Below are 9,555 nucleotides of genomic sequence, written 5' to 3' on the forward strand. Positions count from 1 at the left end.
ATGCTTCCTTATTTCCTATAGACATAATGACATTTGCACATTAAATCCATCCTATTTGAAAGGGAAAGACTTCTACCTTAATGCTGTACAGCAAGAAATTGTATCCAACAATTTGAGCCAAAACAATTTGATAACTTAAGCTCCCTGAATTACATCACCTGAAATAGGACCTCTTCCGAGGGCATACACATAGTAGGGTTAACTAATTAAGGATTGTGACACTCTTGTTACATACCAAGGGCTATTAAAAGGGAAGCATCTTTAAACTCTCCTTTCCTTCCCTGGCCTATGGTAAGAAAGACCTACAGAATTACCAAGTAATTAATATTATCCTTCATGCTTATTAAAGGTCAGCAACAGTAAATCAGTTACTAGCAACTTCCTAAAAGTTTAGGACAGGAAACAATAAAGGATGCTATATCAAAACAGAAGCTGCAAGGATAACTTAGCTGGATAGAATGTAATTGCTGAAGTTAAAATTAGCCAGGTCATCTTACTCTTATGGAAAAAAAAAAACCCTGGGAACCTGGCAACCAAATAAATAGATAGGAACTTCATTCCCATTAATAAGCTTCTTTCAGTTTTGTGCTGAAACATTACTCCAAAGACATACACCTATTAACTCACCAACACTGGTTCCTAAACCAAGTTTGGGTACTCTCCTAATTATTAAAAAGACCGTGACCTTAATAACTATAAGCATGTATTATAGATATATAATCTGAACATATTAGAATTGAAAATGTCTAATAAATCGTGTAGTTCAACCCCATTTTTTTAGATGAGGAAACAGTCCAGAGCTGTGACTTGCCCAAGCTCAGTCAGCTATATTTACATTGGTTGTTTACTATATTACTGACCTTTTGTGGGTGGTAAATATTTAATATTTAGTTGTAAATTCTTTTGTCACTAGCTAAATATCTTTGATAAAGATTAAGTTCAACTTTATCAAGCAGCATATACTACATGTGTATGAGCAGTTGCTAAATAAAAGTAAAGAATATATAAAAGTCAAAGGTGGTATTGCAGCTAAACATGGAAGACATCCTTTCATTAACAAAGTGTAATTATTCATGATCAAAAAACATTTTAAAACATTTCTTGTACTAACCATTTTGTAGTTTAAACCTAAATTACAACCAGATGATTCTGCCTATTTTCCACTAGGTGGCAATATATCTTTTTCTTTACAGTCTAAATTTGTTTTTCCAGGGTATGATGAAAATTACTTTTTTTGAGTAGTTTTCCTTTTTAGTTGACCCAACTGAAATTAAGACTAAAGAAACCTTAAGAAAGAGGCACAAGGAATTAAAGATGTATTAAGATAGGGAACAGGGTTGTCTTATAAAACCCAGAATTAAAGTTAATAAATTTCACTTCACATATGCTCATAATTAAAATTTACATTAAATTTACATGATCACATTAAAAATTTGGTAGTGATTTATTTTTTAATTGAAATCAGGTTTGTTATTTATTGTTAGTAGCAAAAAGCACTGAAAATTTTCTTAGTCCTGTTTAAAACATCATCCTCAAGATTAGGTCATAGCTTTCACTTATTTCCATAGCCTATCTTCCATCAAGATTTTGAAAAAAAAACCTCATTAAATCACTTTGTGTGTGTGTGTGTGTGTGTGTGTGCGTGTGTGTGTTTAGTTTGTGTCCATACTAGATATAAGTTGGTTCTGAATGAATAATAAGACAAATCCTATTTTCTTTAAAGTCAGATAAGTTTCAGAAAACTTTGACTAATATATTAGCTTTCAAGGGCTACCATAACAAAACAGTGCAAACTGGGGGTCTTATACAGCAGAAATTTCTTTTCTCTCAATTCTGGAGGCTAGAAGTCTAAGATCAAGGTGTTGGCAGGGTTGGTTTCTTCAGAGGCTTCTTTCCACGACTCGCAGATGGCAGCCTTCTCCTTGTGTCCTCCCATGGTTGAACGTCTGTGTTGTGTGTGTCCTAATCTCCTCTTCTTACAAGGCCACCAGTCATATGGGATTAGAATCCACCCATATGACCCTATTTTAGTTTAATTACCTCTTTAAAGGCTCTATCTGCAAATATAGTCACATTCTGAAGTACTAAGGGTTAGGGCTTCAACATATGAATTTAAGGGGGGGAACACAATTCAGACCATAACAACGAGTAAGTCTGTATACACAGAATGCCCCATTTTCTAAACTGAGGTATTGTAGTAGAACCAAAAATCCTAGATTGAAAGTCCAAGTTCTAAGGAAAGACCTTAGAGATTACCTAATCCACTGATTATTGACCCTTGCCACACAGAAGAAATTTTAAAGCACACCAATGCCTGTTCCCAGACCCAGATATTCTGATGAATTAATTTGCAGTGGGACCAGTCATGAGTATTTTGAAAAAACTTCCCAATCATTTCTGAGACCTGAGTAGAGAATCACTGATTTTAGACAAATATTTCCCAAAGGCGGTTAGAGAATCACCCAGAGGTTTTATTAAAATGCAAATTCCTACACATGGGCCATTGCTGTCTTCATTCTGAATCTCCAGAAATGGAGCCATGTCTTTTTTATCAGGTGCCCTAGTAATTATTATGAACCCAAAAGTCAGAGAAGCTCTGATCTAGTCTAACCCTCTCATTTTACAGGTGAAAAGGTTGAGGCTTGGTAAAGTTAGTTCATCCAAGGTCACACAGCTAGAGAACGGCAGAACAAGAAGGAGATTAGATGTTAGATCTGAAATCTAATCTAATTTTTAGCAGGATTCTCTGTTCTAATATAGCACTGTGTGGACATTAAAACGATCTTGTAGCTCTGGTCCCAGTATTAGACTGCATCTACCCTTGAATTCAGGTGTGTCCTGACAAACTTAGAAGTCCAATAGGGCAGGCTCATTACAGTTATATTTCCATTAAAAATGCATTCCAGGGCTTCCCTGATGGCACAGTGGTTGAGAGTCCGCCTGCCGATGCAGGAGACACGGGTTCGTGCCCCGGTCCGGGAAGATCCCACATGCCGCGGAGAGGCTGGGTCCGTGAGCCATGGCCGCTGAGCCTGCGCGTCCAGAACCTGTGCTCTGAAATAGGAGAGGCCGAGGCAGTGAGAGGCCCGCGTACCGCAAAAAAAAAAAAAAAAAGCATTCCGGGAGCCTATATTGTGTTCAGTGACAATGGGCAACATCAGAACTGATGGGTTATTGTGAATACTGCATTCCTCGTCCACCGTGCTGCCAGGCTTTGCTGGCTACCTCCTCAGATTTAGGCCTGAGTCCTAGGTAGAAGCTGTAGTAACGAGTTAGCAAATTCAGGGAGATGAAGCCAATGGTGGAGACTGTTTCCCTGGCACCAGTAGCTTCTGCAGCAGGAGTCCTTGGCTTAGAATCACTCACCATTAGAAACGGCAGCCTCTGTGCAGGCATCAGCAGAGAAGCAGCAGTGGTTGATTGGTCATCTGGAACAGGGAGCAAACAGGTAGCTCAAGAGATTTTCAATTCTGCTGCTATTAACTATCCAAAATCCATGGGTCAAGAGGGCTTTTAGGAGCTTGGGGTCAGAGTATGAGTTGGTGCAGGCTGTGAACACACATATACAAGTAAGTTGTGACATGATTTTAGAAAACCTAATGTATCGAAATCCAAAAAATAAAAATTAAACCCCTCAGCGGGTGATGATCCAAGAACAGTTAAAAATTTTTCCATAAAGATTTAGCTTAAAGGTTTTCTTTAACAGAGGCTTTCTTATGCATTTATATTGTTTTGTTGTTCAAAGTGACCAAGACTTGAGTGAGAAAAGAACAGCAAAATGTAGACATGTTATGAAACACCGGAAATGGAAAAAAATCGATCTGAAACAAAGATAGAGCATCACTGAAGAGTTTTTTTAATTTAATATATATTTATAGCACTATAATTCAATTTAGCCTCAGTATTTCAGAAACAGAGCAATTTTCTAGACTGAGGATGCACACATTTTACTTTAAGTTTCTATAGGGCTGGTTGCTGTTCTAACCCCTGCACTGTATTTCTCAAAGTGTGCATCGAGAACCACCTGCTCTAGAATCACCTAATGACTATTTAAAATGCAAGATTCTGGGCCCCTCATGAGATCTACTCAATTTTTGGAGGTGAGTTTGAGAATCTGCATTTTTAACAGCTATATAGGTGATGTAGAGATTTCCCTCTCTCTCTCTAGGGCCTCTTTAATCCCAAAGATATTACTTTTCCTCTGCTCTGGGAGCTCTTAATAACTCTTTAATAAAACAGTAATGATAGAGATGATAGCTCTTTCTATCATTTCTGATGAAAATTTCTGAGAATGTGAGTTTCTGGGAATTACTTTCTTTTGGAGTTGTTCTCTCACTGAGTCAATGAAATTGTGAACTTGTTACAGAAGTCCTCTTTTTTTCAGTATCTTTACCTGATTTTCCAGTTGACTATGCTCCTGGGTCCCTGAACAGGCTGTTGTAAAGAACCGATATGACACGGACTCAGAAACTGTACATATTAAACTTTAAGTTTCTTCTCCTGAAATGTGTTCAAAGGAAAGCCACCATCCCAGAAAAGAGAAATTTGTGTTATCTGAAATCCCAGGTTCCTGTTTTTGAGGTGCTATAAAATTGCCTTAATACCAAAATAGATGTATTTTGAATATTTAAAGGATTTAAGAAATTCAGATGTGAGCTGCTGGCAATCTTGTAACTTGATGAAACTTGTCTTACCATGCTATTATCTTTACTATGCGTGGAATTAGATTTTTGAAAGGTAGGTTTTCTAAATATCTCCCTGGTTTTAAGTTTAGACATGTTTGCAAGCTTAATAAACACTTTCAAGTGCAGTCTCAAAATCAAAGATCTCTGATATGAAAGCAGTTTTAGGCATTATCACCCCCAAAGAGAAGTACCTCTGCATACCAATGTCTCATCTTTCCTTAGATTGTTCCAAAATTAGAAATTAAGCCCCAAAAAGCAAACGGAGGAAAAAATACCTTCAAGTCAATTCAAATTTTTTTCTTCCTATTTATTCATACTGGTGGGAATTTTCTCTACCATCTCTTTGCTGGAGGGGAAAGGACTAAGGGAGATCTCATAAAGCCATAAGGCAGAGGCAACTGAGGATGAGAGGTTCTGAGATGGAATTCAGAGAGCACATTAAATGTCCATGAAGATAAACTTCATGGCATTCACTATTTACCTCTATCCAGCCCTGCTAAAGCAAATAGTTTAACTTACACTCTCTCCAGAAGGATTTTAATGGAGAAGTCTGATTTACCCCTCTTTCTAGGAGGGACCCTGCAGTAATATTTCCTCCTTTTTTTTTTCCTCCACCTCCATTTTGGACCCCCTGAACCTAGAGAATCCTATGGATACTAAGATTTTTCTAACTGCATGATTTGCATCATTTTGGGGGCTGGGTGTCGCTGTTTGGCTATGTTTTTCTTTTTCAAAGACCAAGTGAAATCTTGCCAGAGGGGAAAACAGATCTTACTTCGTTTGTCTGTCTGGGAGGAAAAAAGTCATCAAATTCTTTCAAATGCTTTTTTTTTTTTTAAGTTGCACGCTTCACCAAAAAAGTTACTAAATACTGAAAAGTCTACTTTGAGTTCTACAAGCAATAGTGTAACACCGGCACACCCAGCTGAGATGAATCACCAGAGAAAAGTGTAATCATGCTACATTTTCCCAGATTCCAAAGAAGATTCCCCCAAAGAAGATGTGCTCTGGGTTGCTGGTCAAGGGTGTGCCTGTTTTCTGGATTTCTCCTATGAAACCCACAGTCCAGCTTTTCTCCAGAAAAAAAAAAAGGCGAGGGGGGGGGCTGGGATGAAAAAATTTGGAATTGGTGGCTAGACATCTGAAAAGAAGTGAAGGGACAAAGAACTGATAGAGTTAGTTACTTTTCTCCTATGATGTTTTCTTCCAAATCTCATTCCTGTTCTTGGTTTACAAAGGTTCTTAATATTTCCCTGAAGAATTTACTCCCTGGAAGATTTGGGAAAGAGAAGAAGATAGTGTAGGTACTCTTCAAATCTCCATTATAAAAGGAGGGGAAATGTACAATAAAATGCATTCTAGCTCAAGGTCCATTTAAAAACACTAAAACACGTGAGCTGGAGTCAGGGCCCCCTTCTAATGACATTGACTCATTTTTTAGTATAATTCATGGATCCCCATGACCTGCAGACCCAGAGTTGTCTTCATTAAGCACTGAGACATCTTTCTAAGCAAGATGCCCTTTGTTACATGGTACTCAGGAAGAGAAATGGGCTACTCTTCTACATTTTGATCATCTTTTCTACAGCAAGGCAAATTATAGCTAGGACTCCTCTTATAGCCCATTTCATTCTTAGTGTTTTGATTGCATATAAGTTTTAAGTGCCGGGAACACATTGTACTCATAGTTTAAGATTATTCTAACTAAGGCAATTAAGACTACATATCCCTGGATGGCTTGCTTGATTTTATTTCTCAAATATTTTTTTCAGTGACCCTTCTGTAAGTTTGGGACATAAGTAAGAAGCATTGAGTAGTTAAATACACATCCACAAAATCAAACCAGTTGTTACTCCCACCTGTGCTTAAAAATGAGCAAAGATCATTAAAGAAAGTCAAGACCACAGCAGATTTCTTATAGTGGTTCCTGAGGATTTCTTATAGAGGTTCCTGACCACCTGAGGAAGATAAGTTGAGGCTAAAAGTATATCTCTTTCACCAACTGCGAAGTCAATCGTGTATAATAGTATCAAAGCTTCTATATGAATGATTTTATTTGCTTTTCAAGACACATCTGTGTGATAAACCCACAGGTAGTATTATTCACAAGTTCAAGTAAAGTAAACTGAGACACATAGATGGAAGGGTCACAAAATTCAGACAGGCTTTCTGACTTAGGAGCCACTATTCTTTCCATTACATTCTGGTATTGCATCTCAGCTTTCTGTTCCAAGATGACAGCCATACCAACAACACAATCCTAAAACTTGATAGAGTGGGACCCTTCGGAGGTTTCCTCCTGGGTAGGTTGTGAGAATTAAACCAGGTCAACATATGAAAAGTACTTAGAATAGTGTCTACCAGTTCTGTGTCTATGTGTGTACTAAAATGGATATGTACATTTGTATATGTGAATATATATATGTGCACATAATATATACATATATGTGTAAATATATACTATGTGTGCAAACATGCATACATATATATTCCAGCACACACACACACACACATAACTTGAAAAGGGATAAGTAAATAACAATTATCATAACCAGGTTAGCTATTCAAGTAGAACACCTTACCAGACCTCTAAACCTAGAGAGTTTTTAAAAAGAACTTTTTATAAGAACTTTTACTTCAGGTTCTTCATCCTCTAGTCCTGGAAAATAGACATGTTTCTAAAAAGTTTTAAGTCCAATTTAAAATAAGAAAAGCAAAATTTGCCTTAGGAATAGGATCTGTGAAGCAGAGAGCCAGAGAGTGCCCCTTCTGCCCGCCCAGCCAGATTATGGAGCCAGCAGGCACTCAGGTCCACCGGCCTAACACTTAGGTTTCTGCCTCATCATTCTAGGCTTCATGGCCCACCTGTCAACCAAAACACATTTGGAAGAGGAAAAGGAGGTGGCCCAGCTTCTCACCCATCCCCAGTTCAGTTTCTGGGCTGAACTGGGAATGGTGTGAGGTATTTCTACACCCCCTGGAGGTATTTTTGCACCTTCAAGGGACGACAATATTTCCAAGCAAGGCCAAAAGCACATCAGTTCAAAAGTCAGGACGGCTCCTTCCTCTCCTTGGAGGAACTGTTCAAGAAGCGACACACACGTGTGTGTGTGTGGGTGGGTGTTGGGGGGGGGGCTGTCTGGGTGGGTACTGGCATTTGCCCATCTCTTTGAAAAACCGGGTAGGGTGTGCAGTAGTCCTCAATGCCCAATAAATTGACAGTGCAGTCTCCCGTTGGTCTGGTGAGACTACCATAGGAGTTAGTTGCCTGAATGCTTGAGAATCATCAAAGAGGGGTTTCCTAATAAAACTTCAGGAAAGATCTCAAATCTCCAGAAGTACTTAAGAGACGGAAAAGAGCGTGGAAGTCAGGAGGGATCGAGGGAAGGGGAAACGGGAGATACCACAGAATAAGCTAACCGATTGCAGAATATGGGATTGGGCAAGGGGAGAAAAAAGAAATCTAAAGCCTTTTTTAGATTTGCGCGTGGATCCTCGGTCGCCGCGCTTGCCCGCGCTAGGTCGGTCGGTCGGCGATGATTCGCTTACGCGCCGAGTCTCTGCGCCGCCGAGGGCTGAGGGCTGCCACAGACCTGGGCTTGTGCGCCTCCCTAAGGGCATCTGCCCGGGGCCCTGCAGACCAGTCGTGGACTCCTCCACCCGAGCCGGCTGCACGGTCCTAGCGGGCGGAAGGGAGTCTGGGCCGATCATGGACACGGATGGAGAAAGAGAGGAGAAGCCCCTGACTCACGAGGCGAGGCCGCTTTGGGGCCCTCGGAGTCGGGGGAGTGGTCGTTTTCTGGGTATGACTTGTCCCGGGTGTCCCAGGTTTCCGCGCTGGGGGTCACGCTCACTGGACAGGGAGCCTAAAGAGATAAGCTGCGGGAAGGGCAAACTTAATAGAGGACGGAAAGCGGGCGGTGCACAGCGGTTCAGAGACGGGAGTGGGAGGGAGAAATGCGCCATGCCGCTGGACCCCTGTCCCTTCACCTCCACCGAGGCGCCCGACTGCGGCGGCGGCGGCAGCACGTGCTCGAAACGGGCTGGCCCGCGGGCGCGAAGGCTACACAAGGTCCTCTGGGCCTCGGAGAGCCACAGAGCCTAGGAGTGGGCCCAGGACCTTGGGAACTTTCCCAGGTGGGTCCGGTTTCGGTCTCGGCTCTCCAGCGCCTGCGAACAGGTGCAGAGATGTGCGTGCATTCTTTCCCCAACCCTCCGGTTTCCGCACGCCTGTACGCGTCAGCTACACTCTGCAAGCTCATCTTGGGAAAATAAAGGCGTCCCCCCTCCCACTCGCAAACGCCCAAAGAGGAGAGGGGTTCGCAATCCGCGCAGAGAGCACGCTTGGAGATCGCAGACGCTAGGCGCCGGGTCAATCTCAAGCATTCTGCCCCTGACTGGGACACAGCAAATGCTGGTGCGGCAGCTGCTTGAGCTGCCTTTTCCCCAGTCTTCGGGACGTGCGATTTCGGCAGGCACTCGGAGCTCAGGCCCCCAGCCTGGACTTCACAGCACAAGCCTGCATGACCCTGTGACCTTGTTTGCTCCGCAGCTGGGTGCAGACATTTACGCCTACGGCTTCAGCCCGCAACCTCAGCTAGCCTGGCAGATGAGTGGGGTTATGGGATTTTAGAAACTCTCATTTGACAAAGTTAAGATACATCCGAAAGCTTGAAAATGCAACATTAAAATAAAACATTTCTCAGTTTGTCTTGGCTGAAGGCAAAACTAGCTTTGGGCACCCTTCCCCTACTGCTTCCAGCCAAAGAAAGTCTTGTAAGCAGACTGGTCAGCAAAACTGCCCAGCCCTAGAGTGTCTGCCATTAACACACCTACCTGGATTGCCTGGGCATTAGCTCAGCCAAGGCTC

The sequence above is a fragment of the Orcinus orca genome, chromosome 4, assembly GCF_937001465.1.
Source record: "Orcinus orca chromosome 4, mOrcOrc1.1, whole genome shotgun sequence".
NCBI lineage: Eukaryota > Metazoa > Chordata > Mammalia > Artiodactyla > Delphinidae > Orcinus > Orcinus orca.